Source organism: Osmerus eperlanus, chromosome 27, assembly GCF_963692335.1.
Source record: "Osmerus eperlanus chromosome 27, fOsmEpe2.1, whole genome shotgun sequence".
NCBI classification, from domain to species: domain Eukaryota; kingdom Metazoa; phylum Chordata; class Actinopteri; order Osmeriformes; family Osmeridae; genus Osmerus; species Osmerus eperlanus.
Genome location: NC_085044.1, coordinates 6,364,889 through 6,385,430, shown reverse-complemented (window position 1 = coordinate 6,385,430; position 20,542 = coordinate 6,364,889). Strand labels below are relative to the sequence as shown.

The 20,542-nt window shown below is 53.4% G+C and overlaps 76 non-coding genes and 1 pseudogene across 76 annotated transcripts; 55 read left to right on the top strand and 22 right to left on the bottom strand.

Annotated features, from left to right (window-relative positions):
* LOC134013955 (retinal guanylyl cyclase 2-like) overlaps nt 1-20,542 on the top strand; it is a 94,879-nt pseudogene that overhangs the window by 51,278 nt on the left and 23,059 nt on the right.
* trnan-guu (transfer RNA asparagine (anticodon GUU)) lies at nt 58-131 on the top strand. Its single transcript has one exon. It is a non-coding gene; the product is annotated as a tRNA-Asn (tRNA).
* trnat-agu (transfer RNA threonine (anticodon AGU)) lies at nt 362-435 on the top strand. The gene has a single exon. It is a non-coding gene; the product is annotated as a tRNA-Thr (tRNA).
* Nucleotides 553-624, top strand: trnae-cuc (transfer RNA glutamic acid (anticodon CUC)). The gene has a single exon. It is a non-coding gene; the product is annotated as a tRNA-Glu (tRNA).
* Nucleotides 721-810, bottom strand: trnay-gua (transfer RNA tyrosine (anticodon GUA)). Its single transcript is given in 2 exon segments — nt 721-756; nt 774-810. It is a non-coding gene; the product is annotated as a tRNA-Tyr (tRNA).
* trnae-uuc (transfer RNA glutamic acid (anticodon UUC)) lies at nt 923-994 on the top strand. Its single transcript has one exon. It is a non-coding gene; the product is annotated as a tRNA-Glu (tRNA).
* On the bottom strand, nt 1,238-1,310 carry trnak-uuu (transfer RNA lysine (anticodon UUU)). The gene has a single exon. It is a non-coding gene; the product is annotated as a tRNA-Lys (tRNA).
* On the top strand, nt 1,561-1,632 carry trnaw-cca (transfer RNA tryptophan (anticodon CCA)). Its single transcript has one exon. It is a non-coding gene; the product is annotated as a tRNA-Trp (tRNA).
* trnan-guu (transfer RNA asparagine (anticodon GUU)) lies at nt 1,968-2,041 on the top strand. The gene has a single exon. It is a non-coding gene; the product is annotated as a tRNA-Asn (tRNA).
* On the top strand, nt 2,272-2,345 carry trnat-agu (transfer RNA threonine (anticodon AGU)). The gene has a single exon. It is a non-coding gene; the product is annotated as a tRNA-Thr (tRNA).
* trnae-cuc (transfer RNA glutamic acid (anticodon CUC)) lies at nt 2,463-2,534 on the top strand. Its single transcript has one exon. It is a non-coding gene; the product is annotated as a tRNA-Glu (tRNA).
* trnay-gua (transfer RNA tyrosine (anticodon GUA)) lies at nt 2,631-2,720 on the bottom strand. The gene is given in 2 exon segments: nt 2,631-2,666; nt 2,684-2,720. It is a non-coding gene; the product is annotated as a tRNA-Tyr (tRNA).
* Nucleotides 2,835-2,906, top strand: trnae-uuc (transfer RNA glutamic acid (anticodon UUC)). The gene has a single exon. It is a non-coding gene; the product is annotated as a tRNA-Glu (tRNA).
* On the bottom strand, nt 3,150-3,222 carry trnak-uuu (transfer RNA lysine (anticodon UUU)). The gene has a single exon. It is a non-coding gene; the product is annotated as a tRNA-Lys (tRNA).
* On the top strand, nt 3,473-3,544 carry trnaw-cca (transfer RNA tryptophan (anticodon CCA)). The gene has a single exon. It is a non-coding gene; the product is annotated as a tRNA-Trp (tRNA).
* trnan-guu (transfer RNA asparagine (anticodon GUU)) lies at nt 3,880-3,953 on the top strand. Its single transcript has one exon. It is a non-coding gene; the product is annotated as a tRNA-Asn (tRNA).
* On the top strand, nt 4,184-4,257 carry trnat-agu (transfer RNA threonine (anticodon AGU)). Its single transcript has one exon. It is a non-coding gene; the product is annotated as a tRNA-Thr (tRNA).
* trnae-cuc (transfer RNA glutamic acid (anticodon CUC)) lies at nt 4,375-4,446 on the top strand. Its single transcript has one exon. It is a non-coding gene; the product is annotated as a tRNA-Glu (tRNA).
* On the bottom strand, nt 4,543-4,632 carry trnay-gua (transfer RNA tyrosine (anticodon GUA)). Its single transcript is given in 2 exon segments — nt 4,543-4,578; nt 4,596-4,632. It is a non-coding gene; the product is annotated as a tRNA-Tyr (tRNA).
* trnae-uuc (transfer RNA glutamic acid (anticodon UUC)) lies at nt 4,746-4,817 on the top strand. The gene has a single exon. It is a non-coding gene; the product is annotated as a tRNA-Glu (tRNA).
* Nucleotides 5,061-5,133, bottom strand: trnak-uuu (transfer RNA lysine (anticodon UUU)). Its single transcript has one exon. It is a non-coding gene; the product is annotated as a tRNA-Lys (tRNA).
* trnaw-cca (transfer RNA tryptophan (anticodon CCA)) lies at nt 5,384-5,455 on the top strand. The gene has a single exon. It is a non-coding gene; the product is annotated as a tRNA-Trp (tRNA).
* trnan-guu (transfer RNA asparagine (anticodon GUU)) lies at nt 5,791-5,864 on the top strand. The gene has a single exon. It is a non-coding gene; the product is annotated as a tRNA-Asn (tRNA).
* trnat-agu (transfer RNA threonine (anticodon AGU)) lies at nt 6,095-6,168 on the top strand. The gene has a single exon. It is a non-coding gene; the product is annotated as a tRNA-Thr (tRNA).
* trnae-cuc (transfer RNA glutamic acid (anticodon CUC)) lies at nt 6,286-6,357 on the top strand. Its single transcript has one exon. It is a non-coding gene; the product is annotated as a tRNA-Glu (tRNA).
* On the bottom strand, nt 6,454-6,543 carry trnay-gua (transfer RNA tyrosine (anticodon GUA)). Its single transcript is given in 2 exon segments — nt 6,454-6,489; nt 6,507-6,543. It is a non-coding gene; the product is annotated as a tRNA-Tyr (tRNA).
* On the top strand, nt 6,657-6,728 carry trnae-uuc (transfer RNA glutamic acid (anticodon UUC)). Its single transcript has one exon. It is a non-coding gene; the product is annotated as a tRNA-Glu (tRNA).
* On the bottom strand, nt 6,972-7,044 carry trnak-uuu (transfer RNA lysine (anticodon UUU)). Its single transcript has one exon. It is a non-coding gene; the product is annotated as a tRNA-Lys (tRNA).
* Nucleotides 7,295-7,366, top strand: trnaw-cca (transfer RNA tryptophan (anticodon CCA)). Its single transcript has one exon. It is a non-coding gene; the product is annotated as a tRNA-Trp (tRNA).
* trnan-guu (transfer RNA asparagine (anticodon GUU)) lies at nt 7,702-7,775 on the top strand. The gene has a single exon. It is a non-coding gene; the product is annotated as a tRNA-Asn (tRNA).
* trnat-agu (transfer RNA threonine (anticodon AGU)) lies at nt 8,006-8,079 on the top strand. Its single transcript has one exon. It is a non-coding gene; the product is annotated as a tRNA-Thr (tRNA).
* trnae-cuc (transfer RNA glutamic acid (anticodon CUC)) lies at nt 8,197-8,268 on the top strand. Its single transcript has one exon. It is a non-coding gene; the product is annotated as a tRNA-Glu (tRNA).
* trnay-gua (transfer RNA tyrosine (anticodon GUA)) lies at nt 8,365-8,454 on the bottom strand. Its single transcript is given in 2 exon segments — nt 8,365-8,400; nt 8,418-8,454. It is a non-coding gene; the product is annotated as a tRNA-Tyr (tRNA).
* Nucleotides 8,568-8,639, top strand: trnae-uuc (transfer RNA glutamic acid (anticodon UUC)). The gene has a single exon. It is a non-coding gene; the product is annotated as a tRNA-Glu (tRNA).
* Nucleotides 8,883-8,955, bottom strand: trnak-uuu (transfer RNA lysine (anticodon UUU)). The gene has a single exon. It is a non-coding gene; the product is annotated as a tRNA-Lys (tRNA).
* trnaw-cca (transfer RNA tryptophan (anticodon CCA)) lies at nt 9,206-9,277 on the top strand. Its single transcript has one exon. It is a non-coding gene; the product is annotated as a tRNA-Trp (tRNA).
* trnan-guu (transfer RNA asparagine (anticodon GUU)) lies at nt 9,613-9,686 on the top strand. Its single transcript has one exon. It is a non-coding gene; the product is annotated as a tRNA-Asn (tRNA).
* trnat-agu (transfer RNA threonine (anticodon AGU)) lies at nt 9,917-9,990 on the top strand. The gene has a single exon. It is a non-coding gene; the product is annotated as a tRNA-Thr (tRNA).
* trnae-cuc (transfer RNA glutamic acid (anticodon CUC)) lies at nt 10,108-10,179 on the top strand. Its single transcript has one exon. It is a non-coding gene; the product is annotated as a tRNA-Glu (tRNA).
* trnay-gua (transfer RNA tyrosine (anticodon GUA)) lies at nt 10,276-10,365 on the bottom strand. Its single transcript is given in 2 exon segments — nt 10,276-10,311; nt 10,329-10,365. It is a non-coding gene; the product is annotated as a tRNA-Tyr (tRNA).
* Nucleotides 10,479-10,550, top strand: trnae-uuc (transfer RNA glutamic acid (anticodon UUC)). Its single transcript has one exon. It is a non-coding gene; the product is annotated as a tRNA-Glu (tRNA).
* On the bottom strand, nt 10,794-10,866 carry trnak-uuu (transfer RNA lysine (anticodon UUU)). Its single transcript has one exon. It is a non-coding gene; the product is annotated as a tRNA-Lys (tRNA).
* On the top strand, nt 11,117-11,188 carry trnaw-cca (transfer RNA tryptophan (anticodon CCA)). Its single transcript has one exon. It is a non-coding gene; the product is annotated as a tRNA-Trp (tRNA).
* Nucleotides 11,524-11,597, top strand: trnan-guu (transfer RNA asparagine (anticodon GUU)). Its single transcript has one exon. It is a non-coding gene; the product is annotated as a tRNA-Asn (tRNA).
* On the top strand, nt 11,828-11,901 carry trnat-agu (transfer RNA threonine (anticodon AGU)). Its single transcript has one exon. It is a non-coding gene; the product is annotated as a tRNA-Thr (tRNA).
* On the top strand, nt 12,019-12,090 carry trnae-cuc (transfer RNA glutamic acid (anticodon CUC)). Its single transcript has one exon. It is a non-coding gene; the product is annotated as a tRNA-Glu (tRNA).
* trnay-gua (transfer RNA tyrosine (anticodon GUA)) lies at nt 12,187-12,276 on the bottom strand. Its single transcript is given in 2 exon segments — nt 12,187-12,222; nt 12,240-12,276. It is a non-coding gene; the product is annotated as a tRNA-Tyr (tRNA).
* On the top strand, nt 12,390-12,461 carry trnae-uuc (transfer RNA glutamic acid (anticodon UUC)). Its single transcript has one exon. It is a non-coding gene; the product is annotated as a tRNA-Glu (tRNA).
* On the bottom strand, nt 12,705-12,777 carry trnak-uuu (transfer RNA lysine (anticodon UUU)). The gene has a single exon. It is a non-coding gene; the product is annotated as a tRNA-Lys (tRNA).
* Nucleotides 13,028-13,099, top strand: trnaw-cca (transfer RNA tryptophan (anticodon CCA)). The gene has a single exon. It is a non-coding gene; the product is annotated as a tRNA-Trp (tRNA).
* On the top strand, nt 13,435-13,508 carry trnan-guu (transfer RNA asparagine (anticodon GUU)). Its single transcript has one exon. It is a non-coding gene; the product is annotated as a tRNA-Asn (tRNA).
* Nucleotides 13,739-13,812, top strand: trnat-agu (transfer RNA threonine (anticodon AGU)). Its single transcript has one exon. It is a non-coding gene; the product is annotated as a tRNA-Thr (tRNA).
* On the top strand, nt 13,930-14,001 carry trnae-cuc (transfer RNA glutamic acid (anticodon CUC)). Its single transcript has one exon. It is a non-coding gene; the product is annotated as a tRNA-Glu (tRNA).
* trnay-gua (transfer RNA tyrosine (anticodon GUA)) lies at nt 14,098-14,187 on the bottom strand. Its single transcript is given in 2 exon segments — nt 14,098-14,133; nt 14,151-14,187. It is a non-coding gene; the product is annotated as a tRNA-Tyr (tRNA).
* On the top strand, nt 14,301-14,372 carry trnae-uuc (transfer RNA glutamic acid (anticodon UUC)). The gene has a single exon. It is a non-coding gene; the product is annotated as a tRNA-Glu (tRNA).
* trnak-uuu (transfer RNA lysine (anticodon UUU)) lies at nt 14,616-14,688 on the bottom strand. The gene has a single exon. It is a non-coding gene; the product is annotated as a tRNA-Lys (tRNA).
* Nucleotides 14,939-15,010, top strand: trnaw-cca (transfer RNA tryptophan (anticodon CCA)). The gene has a single exon. It is a non-coding gene; the product is annotated as a tRNA-Trp (tRNA).
* Nucleotides 15,346-15,419, top strand: trnan-guu (transfer RNA asparagine (anticodon GUU)). Its single transcript has one exon. It is a non-coding gene; the product is annotated as a tRNA-Asn (tRNA).
* On the top strand, nt 15,650-15,723 carry trnat-agu (transfer RNA threonine (anticodon AGU)). The gene has a single exon. It is a non-coding gene; the product is annotated as a tRNA-Thr (tRNA).
* On the top strand, nt 15,841-15,912 carry trnae-cuc (transfer RNA glutamic acid (anticodon CUC)). Its single transcript has one exon. It is a non-coding gene; the product is annotated as a tRNA-Glu (tRNA).
* Nucleotides 16,009-16,098, bottom strand: trnay-gua (transfer RNA tyrosine (anticodon GUA)). The gene is given in 2 exon segments: nt 16,009-16,044; nt 16,062-16,098. It is a non-coding gene; the product is annotated as a tRNA-Tyr (tRNA).
* Nucleotides 16,212-16,283, top strand: trnae-uuc (transfer RNA glutamic acid (anticodon UUC)). Its single transcript has one exon. It is a non-coding gene; the product is annotated as a tRNA-Glu (tRNA).
* On the bottom strand, nt 16,527-16,599 carry trnak-uuu (transfer RNA lysine (anticodon UUU)). The gene has a single exon. It is a non-coding gene; the product is annotated as a tRNA-Lys (tRNA).
* Nucleotides 16,850-16,921, top strand: trnaw-cca (transfer RNA tryptophan (anticodon CCA)). Its single transcript has one exon. It is a non-coding gene; the product is annotated as a tRNA-Trp (tRNA).
* On the top strand, nt 17,257-17,330 carry trnan-guu (transfer RNA asparagine (anticodon GUU)). Its single transcript has one exon. It is a non-coding gene; the product is annotated as a tRNA-Asn (tRNA).
* trnat-agu (transfer RNA threonine (anticodon AGU)) lies at nt 17,561-17,634 on the top strand. The gene has a single exon. It is a non-coding gene; the product is annotated as a tRNA-Thr (tRNA).
* trnae-cuc (transfer RNA glutamic acid (anticodon CUC)) lies at nt 17,752-17,823 on the top strand. The gene has a single exon. It is a non-coding gene; the product is annotated as a tRNA-Glu (tRNA).
* On the bottom strand, nt 17,920-18,009 carry trnay-gua (transfer RNA tyrosine (anticodon GUA)). Its single transcript is given in 2 exon segments — nt 17,920-17,955; nt 17,973-18,009. It is a non-coding gene; the product is annotated as a tRNA-Tyr (tRNA).
* trnae-uuc (transfer RNA glutamic acid (anticodon UUC)) lies at nt 18,123-18,194 on the top strand. Its single transcript has one exon. It is a non-coding gene; the product is annotated as a tRNA-Glu (tRNA).
* Nucleotides 18,438-18,510, bottom strand: trnak-uuu (transfer RNA lysine (anticodon UUU)). Its single transcript has one exon. It is a non-coding gene; the product is annotated as a tRNA-Lys (tRNA).
* Nucleotides 18,761-18,832, top strand: trnaw-cca (transfer RNA tryptophan (anticodon CCA)). The gene has a single exon. It is a non-coding gene; the product is annotated as a tRNA-Trp (tRNA).
* On the top strand, nt 19,168-19,241 carry trnan-guu (transfer RNA asparagine (anticodon GUU)). Its single transcript has one exon. It is a non-coding gene; the product is annotated as a tRNA-Asn (tRNA).
* trnat-agu (transfer RNA threonine (anticodon AGU)) lies at nt 19,472-19,545 on the top strand. Its single transcript has one exon. It is a non-coding gene; the product is annotated as a tRNA-Thr (tRNA).
* On the top strand, nt 19,663-19,734 carry trnae-cuc (transfer RNA glutamic acid (anticodon CUC)). The gene has a single exon. It is a non-coding gene; the product is annotated as a tRNA-Glu (tRNA).
* trnay-gua (transfer RNA tyrosine (anticodon GUA)) lies at nt 19,831-19,920 on the bottom strand. The gene is given in 2 exon segments: nt 19,831-19,866; nt 19,884-19,920. It is a non-coding gene; the product is annotated as a tRNA-Tyr (tRNA).
* trnae-uuc (transfer RNA glutamic acid (anticodon UUC)) lies at nt 20,034-20,105 on the top strand. The gene has a single exon. It is a non-coding gene; the product is annotated as a tRNA-Glu (tRNA).
* Nucleotides 20,349-20,421, bottom strand: trnak-uuu (transfer RNA lysine (anticodon UUU)). Its single transcript has one exon. It is a non-coding gene; the product is annotated as a tRNA-Lys (tRNA).

Sequence of the window (20,542 nt, the reverse complement as noted above, 5' to 3'; positions counted from 1 at the left end):
GGCACACGTCTCCCAGCGTTTCCTTCCATTTTTCAGCCCTGGTCCTGCGGAGACAGGGTCTCTGTGGCGCAATTGGTTAGCGCGTTCGGCTGTTAACCGAAAGGATGGTGGTTCGAGCCCACCCAGGGACGAGCGTTTTCTTGTTTGCTTCTGTTGTGGGTCCTGCCTGTGTGACAATGAGCTGTACCGCCATCAGAGTCGAAGAAGCTGGAAAATCTCTTCATTCTGGTGCCTTGAGAGGCTTTGCTGCATGCGGGGCATAACCTTCGGAGGTGTCTTTCGAAGACGCTGTAGACCCCGCCTCAAAGCACCTACCCGAAGAGAAAACAGCAGCCTGAGCCCGTCACGGAGCATCAAGCAAGGCGCCGTGGCTTAGTTGGTCAAAGCGCCTGTCTAGTAAACAGGAGATCCTGAGTTCAAATCTCAGCGGTGCCTTTTCTGGCGCAAGAGGAAGCCAAGCGCTCCCTGGTGGTAGGTTCATTTGAAAGCTTAGCCTTGCAACTTGGCCCTCATCTTTGACAGTGAGCAGAGTGAGCAGAGGAAGCAGAGCTCTCCCTGGTGGTCTAGTGGCTAGGATTCGGCGCTCTCACCGCCGCGGCCCGGGTTCGATTCCCGGTCAGGGAAACCTGTTTTTAGACCTCTTTTAAAATGGGCGGGGGTCTCCCTGCTGGCAGAGTAGCCTTGCTGTCAGATAGGCAACATTTGACCCCAAAACATCCCTCCTTCGAGCCAGATTTGAACCAGCGACCTAAGGATTTCTAACCGTGTTTGACCTACAGTCCTCCGCTCTACCAACTGAGCTATCGAAGGGTGAACGAGCGAGAGGTTTTTTTGGCGAGGAAGACATGCGATCCCCCATTCTCTCTCCAGTTCAGATACGAAAGAAGAAAGCCTTTGCTGACGCAACTGTCTTTCAAGCCTCTCCCTGGTGGTCTAGTGGCTAGGATTCGGCGCTTTCACCGCCGCGGCCCGGGTTCGATTCCCGGTCAGGGAACTTTAGGTTCAGCCAAAAGCTTGGTGACAGATGGCTTTTTTGCATCCGCTGTGTCTCAAAGTAAGGCGTGCAACGGAGATAAGGGTTGCTGCGTGCCACAAGTCACGCTGTGTAGTTTGAACACACAGCTCACGCAGGGACTTGAACGCTGGACCCTCAGATTAAAAGCTTCCATTGTTTCCTCAAAGTGAGGTATATGAGAGAGTCAAAGGTGGACCGCTCCGACAAGGTTTGAACACACGCCGCCCGAACAGGGACTTGAACCCTGGACCCTCAGATTAAAAGTCTGATGCTCTGCCGACTGAGCTATCCGGGCTCTGGGAGCAGGGAAAACACAGGTTGTTTCGTGGAACTTGCGCATGTAAATCTCCTCGCCCACACGAACCCTTAAGGATCGTATGGCGAATCCCTGGCAAGTGTAGCGGGGTTTGCTCGTTGAAGAATAGAAATACTTCACTTATAATCACACTTTTAGTAGGCGGGGCACCGCCCTGATATCGCACTTTGCCGCACAGCGTTGGCACATCAGAGTCCACGTCAGAATGTTGCCTCCTTGCTTGCACATAGGCCTCGTGGCGCAACGGTAGCGCGTCTGACTCCAGATCAGAAGGTTGCGTGTTCAAATCACGTAGGGGTCAGCGGACATTATGTGTGGCCCTCCATTGGGGAAAAAAAGTCTTTCTTGCGGACGCAGGGAGAGCTCCCTCTTTTACAGAACTGGCAAAATCAAGCTCTGATTGCTTCCTCAAAGTGAGTCATGCCACCACTTCTAGGCAGGGCAAGGAAAAGCCGTTCAAAGGTTGTGGGTTGGAGTCCCACCAGAGTCGTTGTCCTTCTTTCCCAAACTCCCGTTGACAGATCACAGGAAGAGTACTTAGTATGGCCGCTCCTCCTCCTCTTCTTCATGGGGAGTTTGGGCACACGTCTCCCAGCGTTTCCTTCCATTTTTCAGCCCTGGTCCTGCGGAGACAGGGTCTCTGTGGCGCAATTGGTTAGCGCGTTCGGCTGTTAACCGAAAGGATGGTGGTTCGAGCCCACCCAGGGACGAGCGTTTTCTTGTTTGCTTCTGTTGTGGGTCCTGCCTGTGTGACAATGAGCTGTACCGCCATCAGAGTCGAAGAAGCTGGAAAATCTCTTCATTCTGGTGCCTTGAGAGGCTTTGCTGCATGCGGGGCATAACCTTCGGAGGTGTCTTTCGAAGACGCTGTAGACCCCGCCTCAAAGCACCTACCCGAAGAGAAAACAGCAGCCTGAGCCCGTCACGGAGCATCAAGCAAGGCGCCGTGGCTTAGTTGGTCAAAGCGCCTGTCTAGTAAACAGGAGATCCTGAGTTCAAATCTCAGCGGTGCCTTTTCTGGCGCAAGAGGAAGCCAAGCGCTCCCTGGTGGTAGGTTCATTTGAAAGCTTAGCCTTGCAACTTGGCCCTCATCTTTGACAGTGAGCAGAGTGAGCAGAGGAAGCAGAGCTCTCCCTGGTGGTCTAGTGGCTAGGATTCGGCGCTCTCACCGCCGCGGCCCGGGTTCGATTCCCGGTCAGGGAAACCTGTTTTTAGACCTCTTTTAAAATGGGCGGGGGTCTCCCTGCTGGCAGAGTAGCCTTGCTGTCAGATAGGCAACATTTGACCCCAAAACATCCCTCCTTCGAGCCAGATTTGAACCAGCGACCTAAGGATTTCTAACCGTGTTTGACCTACAGTCCTCCGCTCTACCAACTGAGCTATCGAAGGGTGAACGAGCGAGAGGTTTTTTTTGGCGAGGAAGACATGCGATCCCCCCATTCTCTCTCCAGTTCAGATACGAAAGAAGAAAGCCTTTGCTGACGCAACTGTCTTTCAAGCCTCTCCCTGGTGGTCTAGTGGCTAGGATTCGGCGCTTTCACCGCCGCGGCCCGGGTTCGATTCCCGGTCAGGGAACTTTAGGTTCAGCCAAAAGCTTGGTGACAGATGGCTTTTTTGCATCCGCTGTGTCTCAAAGTAAGGCGTGCAACGGAGATAAGGGTTGCTGCGTGCCACAAGTCACGCTGTGTAGTTTGAACACACAGCTCACGCAGGGACTTGAACGCTGGACCCTCAGATTAAAAGCTTCCATTGTTTCCTCAAAGTGAGGTATATGAGAGAGTCAAAGGTGGACCGCTCCGACAAGGTTTGAACACACGCCGCCCGAACAGGGACTTGAACCCTGGACCCTCAGATTAAAAGTCTGATGCTCTGCCGACTGAGCTATCCGGGCTCTGGGAGCAGGGAAAACACAGGTTGTTTCGTGGAACTTCCGCATGTAAATCTCCTCGCCCACACAAACCCATAAGGATCGTATGGCGAATCCCTGGCAAGTGTAGCGGGGTTTGCTCGTTGAAGAATAGAAATACTTCACTTATAATCACACTTTTAGTAGGCGGGGCACCGCCCTGATATCGCACTTTGCCGCACAGCGTTGGCACATCAGAGTCCACGTCAGAATGTTGCCTCCTTGCTTGCACATAGGCCTCGTGGCGCAACGGTAGCGCGTCTGACTCCAGATCAGAAGGTTGCGTGTTCAAATCACGTCGGGGTCAGCGGACATTATGTGTGGCCCTCCATTGGGGAAAAAAAGTCTTTCTTGCGGACGCAGGTAGAGCTCCCTCTTTTACAGAACTGGCAAAATCAAGCTCTGATTGCTTCCTCAAAGTGAGTCATGCCACCACTTCTAGGCAGGGCAAGGAAAAGCCGTTCAAAGGTTGTGGGTTGGAGTCCCACCAGAGTCGTTGTCCTTCTTTCCCAAACTCCCGTTGACAGATCACAGGAAGAGTACTTAGTATGGCCGCTCCTCCTCCTCTTCTTCATGGGGAGTTTGGGCACACGTCTCCCAGCGTTTCCTTCCATTTTTCAGCCCTGGTCCTGCGGAGACAGGGTCTCTGTGGCGCAATTGGTTAGCGCGTTCGGCTGTTAACCGAAAGGATGGTGGTTCGAGCCCACCCAGGGACGAGCGTTTTCTTGTTTGCTTCTGTTGTGGGTCCTGCCTGTGTGACAATGAGCTGTACCGCCATCAGAGTCGAAGAAGCTGGAAAATCTCTTCATTCTGGTGCCTTGAGAGCCTTTGCTGCATGCGGGGCATAACCTTCGGAGGTGTCTTTCGAAGACGCTGTAGACCCCGCCTCAAAGCACCTACCCGAAGAGAAAACAGCAGCCTGAGCCCGTCACGGAGCATCAAGCAAGGCGCCGTGGCTTAGTTGGTCAAAGCGCCTGTCTAGTAAACAGGAGATCCTGAGTTCAAATCTCAGCGGTGCCTTTTCTGGCGCAAGAGGAAGCCAAGCGCTCCCTGGTGGTAGGTTCATTTGAAAGCTTAGCCTTGCAACTTGGCCCTCATCTTTGACAGTGAGCAGAGTGAGCAGAGGAAGCAGAGCTCTCCCTGGTGGTCTAGTGGCTAGGATTCGGCGCTCTCACCGCCGCGGCCCGGGTTCGATTCCCGGTCAGGGAAACCTGTTTTTAGACCTCTTTTAAAATGGGCGGGGGTCTCCCTGCTGGCAGAGTAGCCTTGCTGTCAGATAGGCAACATTTGACCCCAAAACATCCCTCCTTCGAGCCGGATTTGAACCAGCGACCTACGGATTTCTAACCGTGTTTGACCTACAGTCCTCCGCTCTACCAACTGAGCTATCGAAGGGTGAACGAGCGAGAGGTTTTTTTGGCGAGGAAGGCATGCGATCCCCCCATTCTCTCTCCAGTTCAGATACGAAAGAAGAAAGCCTTTGCTGACGCAACTGTCTTTCAAGCCTCTCCCTGGTGGTCTAGTGGCTAGGATTCGGCGCTTTCACCGCCGCGGCCCGGGTTCGATTCCCGGTCAGGGAACTTTAGGTTCAGCCAAAAGCTTGGTGACAGATGGCTTTTTTGCATCCGCTGTGTCTCAAAGTAAGGCGTGCAACGGAGATAAGGGTTGCTGCGTGCCACAAGTCACGCTGTGTAGTTTGAACACACAGCTCACGCAGGGACTTGAACGCTGGACCCTCAGATTAAAAGCTTCCATTGTTTCCTCAAAGTGAGGTATATGAGAGAGTCAAAGGTGGACCGCCCCGACAAGGTTTGAACACACGCCGCCCGAACAGGGACTTGAACCCTGGACCCTCAGATTAAAAGTCTGATGCTCTGCCGACTGAGCTATCCGGGCTCTGGGAGCAGGGAAAACACAGAGTGTTTCGTGGAACTTCCGCATGTAAATCTCCTCGCCCACACGAACCCTTAAGGATCGTATGGCGAATCCCTGGCAAGTGTAGCGGGGTTTGCTCGTTGAAGAATAGAAATACTTCACTTATAATCACACTTTTAGTAGGCGGGGCACCGCCCTGATATCGCACTTTGCCGCACAGCGTTGGCACATCAGAGTCCACGTCAGAATGTTGCCTCCTTGCTTGCACATAGGCCTTGTGGCGCAACGGTAGCGCGTCTGACTCCAGATCAGAAGGTTGCGTGTTCAAATCACGTTGGGGTCAGCGGACATTATGTGTGGCCCTCCATTGGGGAAAAAAAGTCTTTCTTGCGGACGCAGGGAGAGCTCCCTCTTTTACAGAACTGGCAAAATCAAGCTCTGATTGCTTCCTCAAAGTGAGTCATGCCACCACTTCTAGGCAGGGCAAGGAAAAGCCGTTCAAAGGTTGTGGGTTGGAGTCCCACCAGAGTCGTTGTCCTTCTTTCCCAAACTCCCGTTGACAGATCACAGGAAGAGTACTTAGTATGGCCGCTCCTCCTCCTCTTCTTCATGGGGAGTTTGGGCACACGTCTCCCAGCGTTTCCTTCCATTTTTCAGCCCTGGTCCTGCGGAGACAGGGTCTCTGTGGCGCAATTGGTTAGCGCGTTCGGCTGTTAACCGAAAGGATGGTGGTTCGAGCCCACCCAAGGACGAGCGTTTTCTTGTTTGCTTCTGTTGTGTGTCCTGCCTGTGTGACAATGAGCTGTACCGCCATCAGAGTCGAAGAAGCTGGAAAATCTCTTCATTCTGGTGCCTTGAGAGGCTTTGCTGCATGCGGGGCATAACCTTCGGAGGTGTCTTTCGAAGACGCTGTAGACCCCGCCTCAAAGCACCTACCCGAAGAGAAAACAGCAGCCTGAGCCCGTCACGGAGCATCAAGCAAGGCGCCGTGGCTTAGTTGGTCAAAGCGCCTGTCTAGTAAACAGGAGATCCTGAGTTCAAATCTCAGCGGTGCCTTTTCTGGCGCAAGAGGAAGCCAAGCGCTCCCTGGTGGTAGGTTCATTTGAAAGCTTAGCCTTGCAACTTGGCCCTCATCTTTGACAGTGAGCAGAGTGAGCAGAGGAAGCAGAGCTCTCCCTGGTGGTCTAGTGGCTAGGATTCGGCGCTCTCACCGCCGCGGCCCGGGTTCGATTCCCGGTCAGGGAAACCTGTTTTTAGACCTCTTTTAAAATGGGCGGGGGTCTCCCTGCTGGCAGAGTAGCCTTGCTGTCAGATAGGCAACATTTGACCCCAAAACATCCCTCCTTCGAGCCGGATTTGAACCAGCGACCTACGGATTTCTAACCGTGTTTGACCTACAGTCCTCCGCTCTACCAACTGAGCTATCGAAGGGTGAACGAGCGAGAGGTTTTTTTGGCGAGGAAGGCATGCGATCCCCCCATTCTCTCTCCAGTTCAGATACGAAAGAAGAAAGCCTTTGCTGACGCAACTGTCTTTCAAGCCTCTCCCTGGTGGTCTAGTGGCTAGGATTCGGCGCTTTCACCGCCGCGGCCCGGGTTCGATTCCCGGTCAGGGAACTTTAGGTTCAGCCAAAAGCTTGGTGACAGATGGCTTTTTTGCATCCGCTGTGTCTCAAAGTAAGGCGTGCAACGGAGATAAGGGTTGCTGCGTGCCACAAGTCACGCTGTGTAGTTTGAACACACAGCTCACGCAGGGACTTGAACGCTGGACCCTCAGATTAAAAGCTTCCATTGTTTCCTCAAAGTGAGGTATATGAGAGAGTCAAAGGTGGACCGCCCCGACAAGGTTTGAACACACGCCGCCCGAACAGGGACTTGAACCCTGGACCCTCAGATTAAAAGTCTGATGCTCTGCCGACTGAGCTATCCGGGCTCTGGGAGCAGGGAAAACACAGAGTGTTTCGTGGAACTTCCGCATGTAAATCTCCTCGCCCACACGAACCCTTAAGGATCGTATGGCGAATCCCTGGCAAGTGTAGCGGGGTTTGCTCGTTGAAGAATAGAAATACTTCACTTATAATCACACTTTTAGTAGGCGGGGCACCGCCCTGATATCGCACTTTGCCGCACAGCGTTGGCACATCAGAGTCCACGTCAGAATGTTGCCTTCTTGCTTGCACATAGGCCTCGTGGCGCAACGGTAGCGCGTCTGACTCCAGATCAGAAGGTTGCGTGTTCAAATCACGTCGGGGTCAGCGGACATTATGTGTGGCCCTCCATTGGGGAAAAAAAGTCTTTCTTGCGGACGCAGGGAGAGCTCCCTCTTTTACAGAACTGGCAAAATCAAGCTCTGATTGCTTCCTCAAAGTGAGTCATGCCACCACTTCTAGGCAGGGCAAGGAAAAGCCGTTCAAAGGTTGTGGGTTGGAGTCCCACCAGAGTCGTTGTCCTTCTTTCCCAAACTCCCGTTGACAGATCACAGGAAGAGTACTTAGTATGGCCGCTCCTCCTCCTCTTCTTCATGGGGAGTTTGGGCACACGTCTCCCAGCGTTTCCTTCCATTTTTCAGCCCTGGTCCTGCGGAGACAGGGTCTCTGTGGCGCAATTGGTTAGCGCGTTCGGCTGTTAACCGAAAGGATGGTGGTTCGAGCCCACCCAGGGACGAGCGTTTTCTTGTTTGCTTCTGTTGTGGGTCCTGCCTGTGTGACAATGAGCTGTACCGCCATCAGAGTCGAAGAAGCTGGAAAATCTCTTCATTCTGGTGCCTTGAGAGGCTTTGCTGCATGCGGGGCATAACCTTCGGAGGTGTCTTTCGAAGACGCTGTAGACCCCGCCTCAAAGCACCTACCCGAAGAGAAAACAGCAGCCTGAGCCCGTCACGGAGCATCAAGCAAGGCGCCGTGGCTTAGTTGGTCAAAGCGCCTGTCTAGTAAACAGGAGATCCTGAGTTCAAATCTCAGCGGTGCCTTTTCTGGCGCAAGAGGAAGCCAAGCGCTCCCTGGTGGTAGGTTCATTTGAAAGCTTAGCCTTGCAACTTGGCCCTCATCTTTGACAGTGAGCAGAGTGAGCAGAGGAAGCAGAGCTCTCCCTGGTGGTCTAGTGGCTAGGATTCGGCGCTCTCACCGCCGCGGCCCGGGTTCGATTCCCGGTCAGGGAAACCTGTTTTTAGACCTCTTTTAAAATGGGCGGGGGTCTCCCTGCTGGCAGAGTAGCCTTGCTGTCAGATAGGCAACATTTGACCCCAAAACATCCCTCCTTCGAGCCGGATTTGAACCAGCGACCTAAGGATTTCTAACCGTGTTTGACCTACAGTCCTCCGCTCTACCAACTGAGCTATCGAAGGGTGAACGAGCGAGAGGTTTTTTTGGCGAGGAAGGCATGCGATCCCCCCATTCTCTCTCCAGTTCAGATACGAAAGAAGAAAGCCTTTGCTGACGCAACTGTCTTTCAAGCCTCTCCCTGGTGGTCTAGTGGCTAGGATTCGGCGCTTTCACCGCCGCGGCCCGGGTTCGATTCCCGGTCAGGGAACTTTAGGTTCAGCCAAAAGCTTGGTGACAGATGGCTTTTTTGCATCCGCTGTGTCTCAAAGTAAGGCGTGCAACGGAGATAAGGGTTGCTGCGTGCCACAAGTCACGCTGTGTAGTTTGAACACACAGCTCACGCAGGGACTTGAACGCTGGACCCTCAGATTAAAAGCTTCCATTGTTTCCTCAAAGTGAGGTATATGAGAGAGTCAAAGGTGGACCGCTCCGACAAGGTTTGAACACACGCCGCCCGAACAGGGACTTGAACCCTGGACCCTCAGATTAAAAGTATGATGCTCTGCCGACTGAGCTATCCGGGCTCTGGGAGCAGGGAAAACACAGAGTGTTTCGTGGAACTTCCGCATGTAAATCTCCTCGCCCACACGAACCCTTAAGGATCGTATGGCGAATCCCTGGCAAGTGTAGCGGGGTTTGCTCGTTGAAGAATAGAAATACTTCACTTATAATCACACTTTTAGTAGGCGGGGCACCGCCCTGATATCGCACTTTGCCGCACAGCGTTGGCACATCAGAGTCCACGTCAGAATGTTGCCTCCTTGCTTGCACATAGGCCTCGTGGCGCAACGGTAGCGCGTCTGACTCCAGATCAGAAGGTTGCGCGTTCAAATCACGTCGGGGTCAGCGGACATTATGTGTGGCCCTCCATTGGGGAAAAAAAGTCTTTCTTGCGGACGCAGGGAGAGCTCCCTCTTTTACAGAACTGGCAAAATCAAGCTCTGATTGCTTCCTCAAAGTGAGTCATGCCACCACTTCTAGGCAGGGCAAGGAAAAGCCGTTCAAAGGTTGTGGGTTGGAGTCCCACCAGAGTCGTTGTCCTTCTTTCCCAAACTCCCGTTGACAGATCACAGGAAGAGTACTTAGTATGGCCGCTCCTCCTCCTCTTCTTCATGGGGAGTTTGGGCACACGTCTCCCAGCGTTTCCTTCCATTTTTCAGCCCTGGTCCTGCGGAGACAGGGTCTCTGTGGCGCAATTGGTTAGCGCGTTCGGCTGTTAACCGAAAGGATGGTGGTTCGAGCCCACCCAGGGACGAGCGTTTTCTTGTTTGCTTCTGTTGTGGGTCCTGCCTGTGTGACAATGAGCTGTACCGCCATCAGAGTCGAAGAAGCTGGAAAATCTCTTCATTCTGGTGCCTTGAGAGGCTTTGCTGCATGCGGGGCATAACCTTCGGAGGTGTCTTTCGAAGACGCTGTAGACCCCGCCTCAAAGCACCTACCCGAAGAGAAAACAGCAGCCTGAGCCCGTCACGGAGCATCAAGCAAGGCGCCGTGGCTTAGTTGGTCAAAGCGCCTGTCTAGTAAACAGGAGATCCTGAGTTCAAATCTCAGCGGTGCCTTTTCTGGCGCAAGAGGAAGCCAAGCGCTCCCTGGTGGTAGGTTCATTTGAAAGCTTAGCCTTGCAACTTGGCCCTCATCTTTGACAGTGAGCAGAGTGAGCAGAGGAAGCAGAGCTCTCCCTGGTGGTCTAGTGGCTAGGATTCGGCGCTCTCACCGCCGCGGCCCGGGTTCGATTCCCGGTCAGGGAAACCTGTTTTTAGACCTCTTTTGAAATGGGCGGGGGTCTCCCTGCTGGCAGAGTAGCCTTGCTGTCAGATAGGCAACATTTGACCCCAAAACATCCCTCCTTCGAGCCGGATTTGAACCAGCGACCTAAGGATTTCTAACCGTGTTTGACCTACAGTCCTCCGCTCTACCAACTGAGCTATCGAAGGGTGAACGAGCGAGAGGTTTTTTTGGCGAGGAAGGCATGCGATCCCCCCATTCTCTCTCCAGTTCAGATACGAAAGAAGAAAGCCTTTGCTGACGCAACTGTCTTTCAAGCCTCTCCCTGGTGGTCTAGTGGCTAGGATTCGGCGCTTTCACCGCCGCGGCCCGGGTTCGATTCCCGGTCAGGGAACTTTAGGTTCAGCCAAAAGCTTGGTGACAGATGGCTTTTTTGCATCCGCTGTGTCTCAAAGTAAGGCGTGCAACGGAGATAAGGGTTGCTGCGTGCCACAAGTCACGCTGTGTAGTTTGAACACACAGCTCACGCAGGGACTTGAACGCTGGACCCTCAGATTAAAAGCTTCCATTGTTTCCTCAAAGTGAGGTATATGAGAGAGTCAAAGGTGGACCGCTCCGACAAGGTTTGAACACACGCCGCCCGAACAGGGACTTGAACCCTGGACCCTCAGATTAAAAGTCTGATGCTCTGCCGACTGAGCTATCCGGGCTCTGGGAGCAGGGAAAACACAGGTTGTTTCGTGGAACTTCCGCATGTAAATCTCCTCGCCCACACGAACCCTTAAGGATCGTATGGCGAATCCCTGGCAAGTGTAGCGGGGTTTGCTCGTTGAAGAATAGAAATACTTCACTTATAATCACACTTTTAGTAGGCGGGGCACCGCCCTGATATCGCACTTTGCCGCACAGCGTTGGCACATCAGAGTCCACGTCAGAATGTTGCCTCCTTGCTTGCACATAGGCCTCGTGGCGCAACGGTAGCGCGTCTGACTCCAGATCAGAAGGTTGCGTGTTCAAATCACGTCGGGGTCAGCGGACATTATGTGTGGCCCTCCATTGGGGAAAAAAAGTCTTTCTTGCGGACGCAGGGAGAGCTCCCTCTTTTACAGAACTGGCAAAATCAAGCTCTGATTGCTTCCTCAAAGTGAGTCATGCCACCACTTCTAGGCAGGGCAAGGAAAAGCCGTTCAAAGGTTGTGGGTTGGAGTCCCACCAGAGTCGTTGTCCTTCTTTCCCAAACTCCCGTTGACAGATCACAGGAAGAGTACTTAGTATGGCCGCTCCTCCTCCTCTTCTTCATGGGGAGTTTGGGCACACGTCTCCCAGCGTTTCCTTCAATTTTGCAGCCCTGATCCTGCGGAGACAGGGTCTCTGTGGCGCAATTGGTTAGCGCGTTCGGCTGTTAACCGAAAGGATGGTGGTTCGAGCCCACCCAGGGACGGGCGTTTTCTTGTTTGCTTCTGTTGTGGGTCCTGCCTGTGTGACAATGAGCTGTACCGCCATCAGAGTCGAAGAAGCTGGAAAATCTCTTCATTCTGGTGCCTTGAGAGGCTTTGCTGCATGCGGGGCATAACCTTCGGAGGTGTCTTTCGAAGACGCTGTAGACCCCGCCTCAAAGCACCTACCCGAAGAGAAAACAGCAGCCTGAGCCCGTCACGGAGCATCAAGCAAGGCGCCGTGGCTTAGTTGGTCAAAGCGCCTGTCTAGTAAACAGGAGATCCTGAGTTCAAATCTCAGCGGTGCCTTTTCTGGCGCAAGAGGAAGCCAAGCGCTCCCTGGTGGTAGGTTCATTTGAAAGCTTAGCCTTGCAACTTGGCCCTCATCTTTGACAGTGGGCAGAGTGAGCAGAGGAAGCAGAGCTCTCCCTGGTGGTCTAGTGGCTAGGATTCGGCGCTCTCACCGCCGCGGCCCGGGTTCGATTCCCGGTCAGGGAAACCTGTTTTTAGACCTCTTTTAAAATGGGCGGGGGTCTCCCTGCTGGCAGAGTAGCCTTGCTGTCAGATAGGCAACATTTGACCCCAAAACATCCCTCCTTCGAGCCGGATTTGAACCAGCGACCTAAGGATTTCTAACCGTGTTTGACCTACAGTCCTCCGCTCTACCAACTGAGCTATCGAAGGGTGAACGAGCGAGAGGTTTTTTTGGCGAGGAAGGCATGCGATCCCCCCATTCTCTCTCCAGTTCAGATACGAAAGAAGAAAGCCTTTGCTGACGCAACTGTCTTTCAAGCCTCTCCCTGGTGGTCTAGTGGCTAGGATTCGGCGCTTTCACCGCCGCGGCCCGGGTTCGATTCCCGGTCAGGGAACTTTAGGTTCAGCCAAAAGCTTGGTGACAGATGGCTTTTTTGCATCCGCTGTGTCTCAAAGTAAGGCGTGCAACGGAGATAAGGGTTGCTGCGTGCCACAAGTCACGCTGTGTAGTTTGAACACACAGCTCACGCAGGGACTTGAACGCTGGACCCTCAGATTAAAAGCTTCCATTGTTTCCTCAAAGTGAGGTATATGAGAGAGTCAAAGGTGGACCGCTCCGACAAGGTTTGAACACACGCCGCCCGAACAGGGACTTGAACCCTGGACCCTCAGATTAAAAGTCTGATGCTCTGCCGACTGAGCTATCCGGGCTCTGGGAGCAGGGAAAACACAGAGTGTTTCGTGGAACTTCCGCATGTAAATCTCCTCGCCCACACGAACCCTTAAGGATCGTATGGCGAATCCCTGGCAAGTGTAGCGGGGTTTGCTCGTTGAAGAATAGAAATACTTCACTTATAATCACACTTTTAGTAGGCGGGGCACCGCCCTGATATCGCACTTTGCCGCACAGCGTTGGCACATCAGAGTCCACGTCAGAATGTTGCCTCCTTGCTTGCACATAGGCCTCGTGGCGCAACGGTAGCGCGTCTGACTCCAGATCAGAAGGTTGCGTGTTCAAATCACGTCGGGGTCAGCGGACATTATGTGTGGCCCTCCATTGGGGAAAAAAAGTCTTTCTTGCGGACGCAGGGAGAGCTCCCTCTTTTACAGAACTGGCAAAATCAAGCTCTGATTGCTTCCTCAAAGTGAGTCATGCCACCACTTCTAGGCAGGGCAAGGAAAAGCCGTTCAAAGGTTGTGGGTTGGAGTCCCACCAGAGTCGTTGTCCTTCTTTCCCAAACTCCCGTTGACAGATCACAGGAAGAGTACTTAGTATGGCCGCTCCTCCTCCTCTTCTTCATGGGGAGTTTGGGCACACGTCTCCCAGCGTTTCCTTCCATTTTTCAGCCCTGGTCCTGCGGAGACAGGGTCTCTGTGGCGCAATTGGTTAGCGCGTTCGGCTGTTAACCGAAAGGATGGTGGTTCGAGCCCACCCAGGGACGAGCGTTTTCTTGTTTGCTTCTGTTGTGGGTCCTGCCTGTGTGACAATGAGCTGTACCGCCATCAGAGTCGAAGAAGCTGGAAAATCTCTTCATTCTGGTGCCTTGAGAGGCTTTGCTGCATGCGGGGCATAACCTTCGGAGGTGTCTTTCGAAGACGCTGTAGACCCCGCCTCAAAGCACCTACCCGAAGAGAAAACAGCAGCCTGAGCCCGTCACGGAGCATCAAGCAAGGCGCCGTGGCTTAGTTGGTCAAAGCGCCTGTCTAGTAAACAGGAGATCCTGAGTTCAAATCTCAGCGGTGCCTTTTCTGGCGCAAGAGGAAGCCAAGCGCTCCCTGGTGGTAGGTTCATTTGAAAGCTTAGCCTTGCAACTTGGCCCTCATCTTTGACAGTGGGCAGAGTGAGCAGAGGAAGCAGAGCTCTCCCTGGTGGTCTAGTGGCTAGGATTCGGCGCTCTCACCGCCGCGGCCCGGGTTCGATTCCCGGTCAGGGAAACCTGTTTTTAGACCTCTTTTAAAATGGGCGGGGGTCTCCCTGCTGGCAGAGTAGCCTTGCTGTCAGATAGGCAACATTTGACCCCAAAACATCCCTCCTTCGAGCCGGATTTGAACCAGCGACCTAAGGATTTCTAACCGTGTTTGACCTACAGTCCTCCGCTCTACCAACTGAGCTATCGAGGGGTGAACGAGCGAGAGGTTTTTTTGGCGAGGAAGGCATGCGATCCCCCCATTCTCTCTCCAGTTCAGATACGAAAGAAGAAAGCCTTTGCTGACGCAACTGTCTTTCAAGCCTCTCCCTGGTGGTCTAGTGGCTAGGATTCGGCGCTTTCACCGCCGCGGCCCGGGTTCGATTCCCGGTCAGGGAACTTTAGGTTCAGCCAAAAGCTTGGTGACAGATGGCTTTTTTGCATCCGCTGTGTCTCAAAGTAAGGCGTGCAACGGAGATAAGGGTTGCTGCGTGCCACAAGTCACGCTGTGTAGTTTGAACACACAGCTCACGCAGGGACTTGAACGCTGGACCCTCAGATTAAAAGCTTCCATTGTTTCCTCAAAGTGAGGTATATGAGAGAGTCAAAGGTGGACCGCTCCGACAAGGTTTGAACACACGCCGCCCGAACAGGGACTTGAACCCTGGACCCTCAGATTAAAAGTCTGATGCTCTGCCGACTGAGCTATCCGGGCCCTGGGAGCAGGGAAAACACAGAGTGTTTCGTGGAACTTCCGCATGTAAATCTCCTCGCCCACACGAACCCTTAAGGATCGTATGGCGAATCCCTGGCAAGTGTAGCGGGGTTTGCTCGTTGAAGAATAGAAATACTTCACTTATAATCACACTTTTAGTAGGCGGGGCACCGCCCTGATATCGCACTTTGCCGCACAGCGTTGGCACATCAGAGTCCACGTCAGAATGTTGCCTCCTTGCTTGCACATAGGCCTCGTGGCGCAACGGTAGCGCGTCTGACTCCAGATCAGAAGGTTGCGTGTTCAAATCACGTCGGGGTCAGCGGACATTATGTGTGGCCCTCCATTGGGGAAAAAAAGTCTTTCTTGCGGACGCAGGGAGAGCTCCCTCTTTTACAGAACTGGCAAAATCAAGCTCTGATTGCTTCCTCAAAGTGAGTCATGCCACCACTTCTAGGCAGGGCAAGGAAAAGCCGTTCAAAGGTTGTGGGTTGGAGTCCCACCAGAGTCGTTGTCCTTCTTTCCCAAACTCCCGTTGACAGATCACAGGAAGAGTACTTAGTATGGCCGCTCCTCCTCCTCTTCTTCATGGGGAGTTTGGGCACACGTCTCCCAGCGTTTCCTTCCATTTTTCAGCCCTGGTCCTGCGGAGACAGGGTCTCTGTGGCGCAATTGGTTAGCGCGTTCGGCTGTTAACCGAAAGGATGGTGGTTCGAGCCCACCCAGGGACGAGCGTTTTCTTGTTTGCTTCTGTTGTGGGTCCTGCCTGTGTGACAATGAGCTGTACCGCCATCAGAGTCGAAGAAGCTGGAAAATCTCTTCATTCTGGTGCCTTGAGAGGCTTTGCTGCATGCGGGGCATAACCTTCGGAGGTGTCTTTCGAAGACGCTGTAGACCCCGCCTCAAAGCACCTACCCGAAGAGAAAACAGCAGCCTGAGCCCGTCACGGAGCATCAAGCAAGGCGCGGTGGCTTAGTTGGTCAAAGCGCCTGTCTAGTAAACAGGAGATCCTGAGTTCAAATCTCAGCGGTGCCTTTTCTGGCGCAAGAGGAAGCCAAGCGCTCCCTGGTGGTAGGTTCATTTGAAAGCTTAGCCTTGCAACTTGGCCCTCATCTTTGACAGTGGGCAGAGTGAGCAGAGGAAGCAGAGCTCTCCCTGGTGGTCTAGTGGCTAGGATTCGGCGCTCTCACCGCCGCGGCCCGGGTTCGATTCCCGGTCAGGGAAACCTGTTTTTAGACCTCTTTTAAAATGGGCGGGGGTCTCCCTGCTGGCAGAGTAGCCTTGCTGTCAGATAGGCAACATTTGACCCCAAAACATCCCTCCTTCGAGCCGGATTTGAACCAGCGACCTAAGGATTTCTAACCGTGTTTGACCTACAGTCCTCCGCTCTACCAACTGAGCTATCGAAGGGTGAACGAGCGAGAGTTTTTTTTGGCGAGGAAGGCATGCGATCCCCCCATTCTCTCTCCAGTTCAGATACGAAAGAAGAAAGCCTTTGCTGACGCAACTGTCTTTCAAGCCTCTCCCTGGTGGTCTAGTGGCTAGGATTCGGCGCTTTCACCGCCGCGGCCCGGGTTCGATTCCCGGTCAGGGAACTTTAGGTTCAGCCAAAAGCTTGGTGACAGATGGCTTTTTTGCATCCGCTGTGTCTCAAAGTAAGGCGTGCAACGGAGATAAGGGTTGCTGCGTGCCACAAGTCACGCTGTGTAGTTTGAACACACAGCTCACGCAGGGACTTGAACGCTGGACCCTCAGATTAAAAGCTTCCATTGTTTCCTCAAAGTGAGGTATATGAGAGAGTCAAAGGTGGACCGCTCCGACAAGGTTTGAACACACGCCGCCCGAACAGGGACTTGAACCCTGGACCCTCAGATTAAAAGTCTGATGCTCTGCCGACTGAGCTATCCGGGCTCTGGGAGCAGGGAAAACACAGAGTGTTTCGTGGAACTTCCGCATGTAAATCTCCTCGCCCACACGAACCCTTAAGGATCGTATGGCGAATCCCTGGCAAGTGTAGCGGGGTTTGCTCGTTGAAGAATAGAAATACTTCACTTATAATCACACTTTTAGTAGGCGGGGCACCGCCCTGATATCGCACTTTGCCGCACAGCGTTGGCACATCAGAGTCCACGTCAGAATGTTGCCTCCTTGCTTGCACATAGGCCTCGTGGCGCAACGGTAGCGCGTCTGACTCCAGATCAGAAGGTTGCGCGTTCAAATCACGTCGGGGTCAGCGGACATTATGTGTGGCCCTCCATTGGGGAAAAAAAGTCTTTCTTGCGGACGCAGGGAGAGCTCCCTCTTTTACAGAACTGGCAAAATCAAGCTCTGATTGCTTCCTCAAAGTGAGTCATGCCACCACTTCTAGGCAGGGCAAGGAAAAGCCGTTCAAAGGTTGTGGGTTGGAGTCCCACCAGAGTCGTTGTCCTTCTTTCCCAAACTCCCGTTGACAGATCACAGGAAGAGTACTTAGTATGGCCGCTCCTCCTCCTCTTCTTCATGGGGAGTTTGGGCACACGTCTCCCAGCGTTTCCTTCCATTTTTCAGCCCTGGTCCTGCGGAGACAGGGTCTCTGTGGCGCAATTGGTTAGCGCGTTCGGCTGTTAACCGAAAGGATGGTGGTTCGAGCCCACCCAGGGACGAGCGTTTTCTTGTTTGCTTCTGTTGTGGGTCCTGCCTGTGTGACAATGAGCTGTACCGCCATCAGAGTCGAAGAAGCTGGAAAATCTCTTCATTCTGGTGCCTTGAGAGGCTTTGCTGCATGCGGGGCATAACCTTCGGAGGTGTCTTTCGAAGACGCTGTAGACCCCGCCTCAAAGCACCTACCCGAAGAGAAAACAGCAGCCTGAGCCCGTCACGGAGCATCAAGCAAGGCGCCGTGGCTTAGTTGGTCAAAGCGCCTGTCTAGTAAACAGGAGATCCTGAGTTCAAATCTCAGCGGTGCCTTTTCTGGCGCAAGAGGAAGCCAAGCGCTCCCTGGTGGTAGGTTCATTTGAAAGCTTAGCCTTGCAACTTGGCCCTCATCTTTGACAGTGGGCAGAGTGAGCAGAGGAAGCAGAGCTCTCCCTGGTGGTCTAGTGGCTAGGATTCGGCGCTCTCACCGCCGCGGCCCGGGTTCGATTCCCGGTCAGGGAAACCTGTTTTTAGACCTCTTTTAAAATGGGCGGGGGTCTCCCTGCTGGCAGAGTAGCCTTGCTGTCAGATAGGCAACATTTGACCCCAAAACATCCCTCCTTCGAGCCGGATTTGAACCAGCGACCTAAGGATTTCTAACCGTGTTTGACCTACAGTCCTCCGCTCTACCAACTGAGCTATCGAAGGGTGAACGAGCGAGAGTTTTTTTTGGCGAGGAAGGCATGCGATCCCCCCATTCTCTCTCCAGTTCAGATACGAAAGAAGAAAGCCTTTGCTGACGCAACTGTCTTTCAAGCCTCTCCCTGGTGGTCTAGTGGCTAGGATTCGGCGCTTTCACCGCCGCGGCCCGGGTTCGATTCCCGGTCAGGGAACTTTAGGTTCAGCCAAAAGCTTGGTGACAGATGGCTTTTTTGCATCCGCTGTGTCTCAAAGTAAGGCGTGCAACGGAGATAAGGGTTGCTGCGTGCCACAAGTCACGCTGTGTAGTTTGAACACACAGCTCACGCAGGGACTTGAACGCTGGACCCTCAGATTAAAAGCTTCCATTGTTTCCTCAAAGTGAGGTATATGAGAGAGTCAAAGGTGGACCGCTCCGACAAGGTTTGAACACACGCCGCCCGAACAGGGACTTGAACCCTGGACCCTCAGATTAAAAGTCTGATGCTCTGCCGACTGAGCTATCCGGGCTCTGGGAGCAGGGAAAACACAGAGTGTTTCGTGGAACTTCCGCATGTAAATCTCCTCGCCCACACGAACCCTTAAGGATCGTATGGCGAATCCCTGGCAAGTGTAGCGGGGTTTGCTCGTTGAAGAATAGAAATACTTCACTTATAATCACACTTTTAGTAGGCGGGGCACCGCCCTGATATCGCACTTTGCCGCACAGCGTTGGCACATCAGAGTCCACGTCAGAATGTTGCCTCCTTGCTTGCACATAGGCCTCGTGGCGCAACGGTAGCGCGTCTGACTCCAGATCAGAAGGTTGCGCGTTCAAATCACGTCGGGGTCAGCGGACATTATGTGTGGCCCTCCATTGGGGAAAAAAAGTCTTTCTTGCGGACGCAGGGAGAGCTCCCTCTTTTACAGAACTGGCAAAATCAAGCTCTGATTGCTTCCTCAAAGTGAGTCATGCCACCACTTCTAGGCAGGGCAAGGAAAAGCCGTTCAAAGGTTGTGGGTTGGAGTCCCACCAGAGTCGTTGTCCTTCTTTCCCAAACTCCCGTTGACAGATCACAGGAAGAGTACTTAGTATGGCCGCTCCTCCTCCTCTTCTTCATGGGGAGTTTGGGCACACGTCTCCCAGCGTTTCCTTCCATTTTTCAGCCCTGGTCCTGCGGAGACAGGGTCTCTGTGGCGCAATTGGTTAGCGCGTTCGGCTGTTAACCGAAAGGATGGTGGTTCGAGCCCACCCAGGGACGAGCGTTTTCTTGTTTGCTTCTGTTGTGGGTCCTGCCTGTGTGACAATGAGCTGTACCGCCATCAGAGTCGAAGAAGCTGGAAAATCTCTTCATTCTGGTGCCTTGAGAGGCTTTGCTGCATGCGGGGCATAACCTTCGGAGGTGTCTTTCGAAGACGCTGTAGACCCCGCCTCAAAGCACCTACCCGAAGAGAAAACAGCAGCCTGAGCCCGTCACGGAGCATCAAGCAAGGCGCCGTGGCTTAGTTGGTCAAAGCGCCTGTCTAGTAAACAGGAGATCCTGAGTTCAAATCTCAGCGGTGCCTTTTCTGGCGCAAGAGGAAGCCAAGCGCTCCCTGGTGGTAGGTTCATTTGAAAGCTTAGCCTTGCAACTTGGCCCTCATCTTTGACAGTGAGCAGAGTGAGCAGAGGAAGCAGAGCTCTCCCTGGTGGTCTAGTGGCTAGGATTCGGCGCTCTCACCGCCGCGGCCCGGGTTCGATTCCCGGTCAGGGAAACCTGTTTTTAGACCTCTTTTAAAATGGGCGGGGGTCTCCCTGCTGGCAGAGTAGCCTTGCTGTCAGATAGGCAACATTTGACCCCAAAACATCCCTCCTTCGAGCCGGATTTGAACCAGCGACCTAAGGATTTCTAACCGTGTTTGACCTACAGTCCTCCGCTCTACCAACTGAGCTATCGAAGGGTGAACGAGCGAGAGTTTTTTTTGGCGAGGAAGGCATGCGATCCCCCCATTCTCTCTCCAGTTCAGATACGAAAGAAGAAAGCCTTTGCTGACGCAACTGTCTTTCAAGCCTCTCCCTGGTGGTCTAGTGGCTAGGATTCGGCGCTTTCACCGCCGCGGCCCGGGTTCGATTCCCGGTCAGGGAACTTTAGGTTCAGCCAAAAGCTTGGTGACAGATGGCTTTTTTGCATCCGCTGTGTCTCAAAGTAAGGCGTGCAACGGAGATAAGGGTTGCTGCGTGCCACAAGTCACGCTGTGTAGTTTGAACACACAGCTCACGCAGGGACTTGAACGCTGGACCCTCAGATTAAAAGCTTCCATTGTTTCCTCAAAGTGAGGTATATGAGAGAGTCAAAGGTGGACCGCTCCGACAAGGTTTGAACACACGCCGCCCGAACAGGGACTTGAACCCTGGACCCTCAGATTAAAAGTCTGATGCTCTGCCGACTGAGCTATCCGGGCTCTGGGAGCAGGGAAAACACAGAGTGTTTCGTGGAACTTCCGCATGTAAATCTCCTCGCCCACACGAACCCTTAAGGATCGTATGGCGAATCCCTGGCAAGTGTAGCGGGGTTTGCTCGTT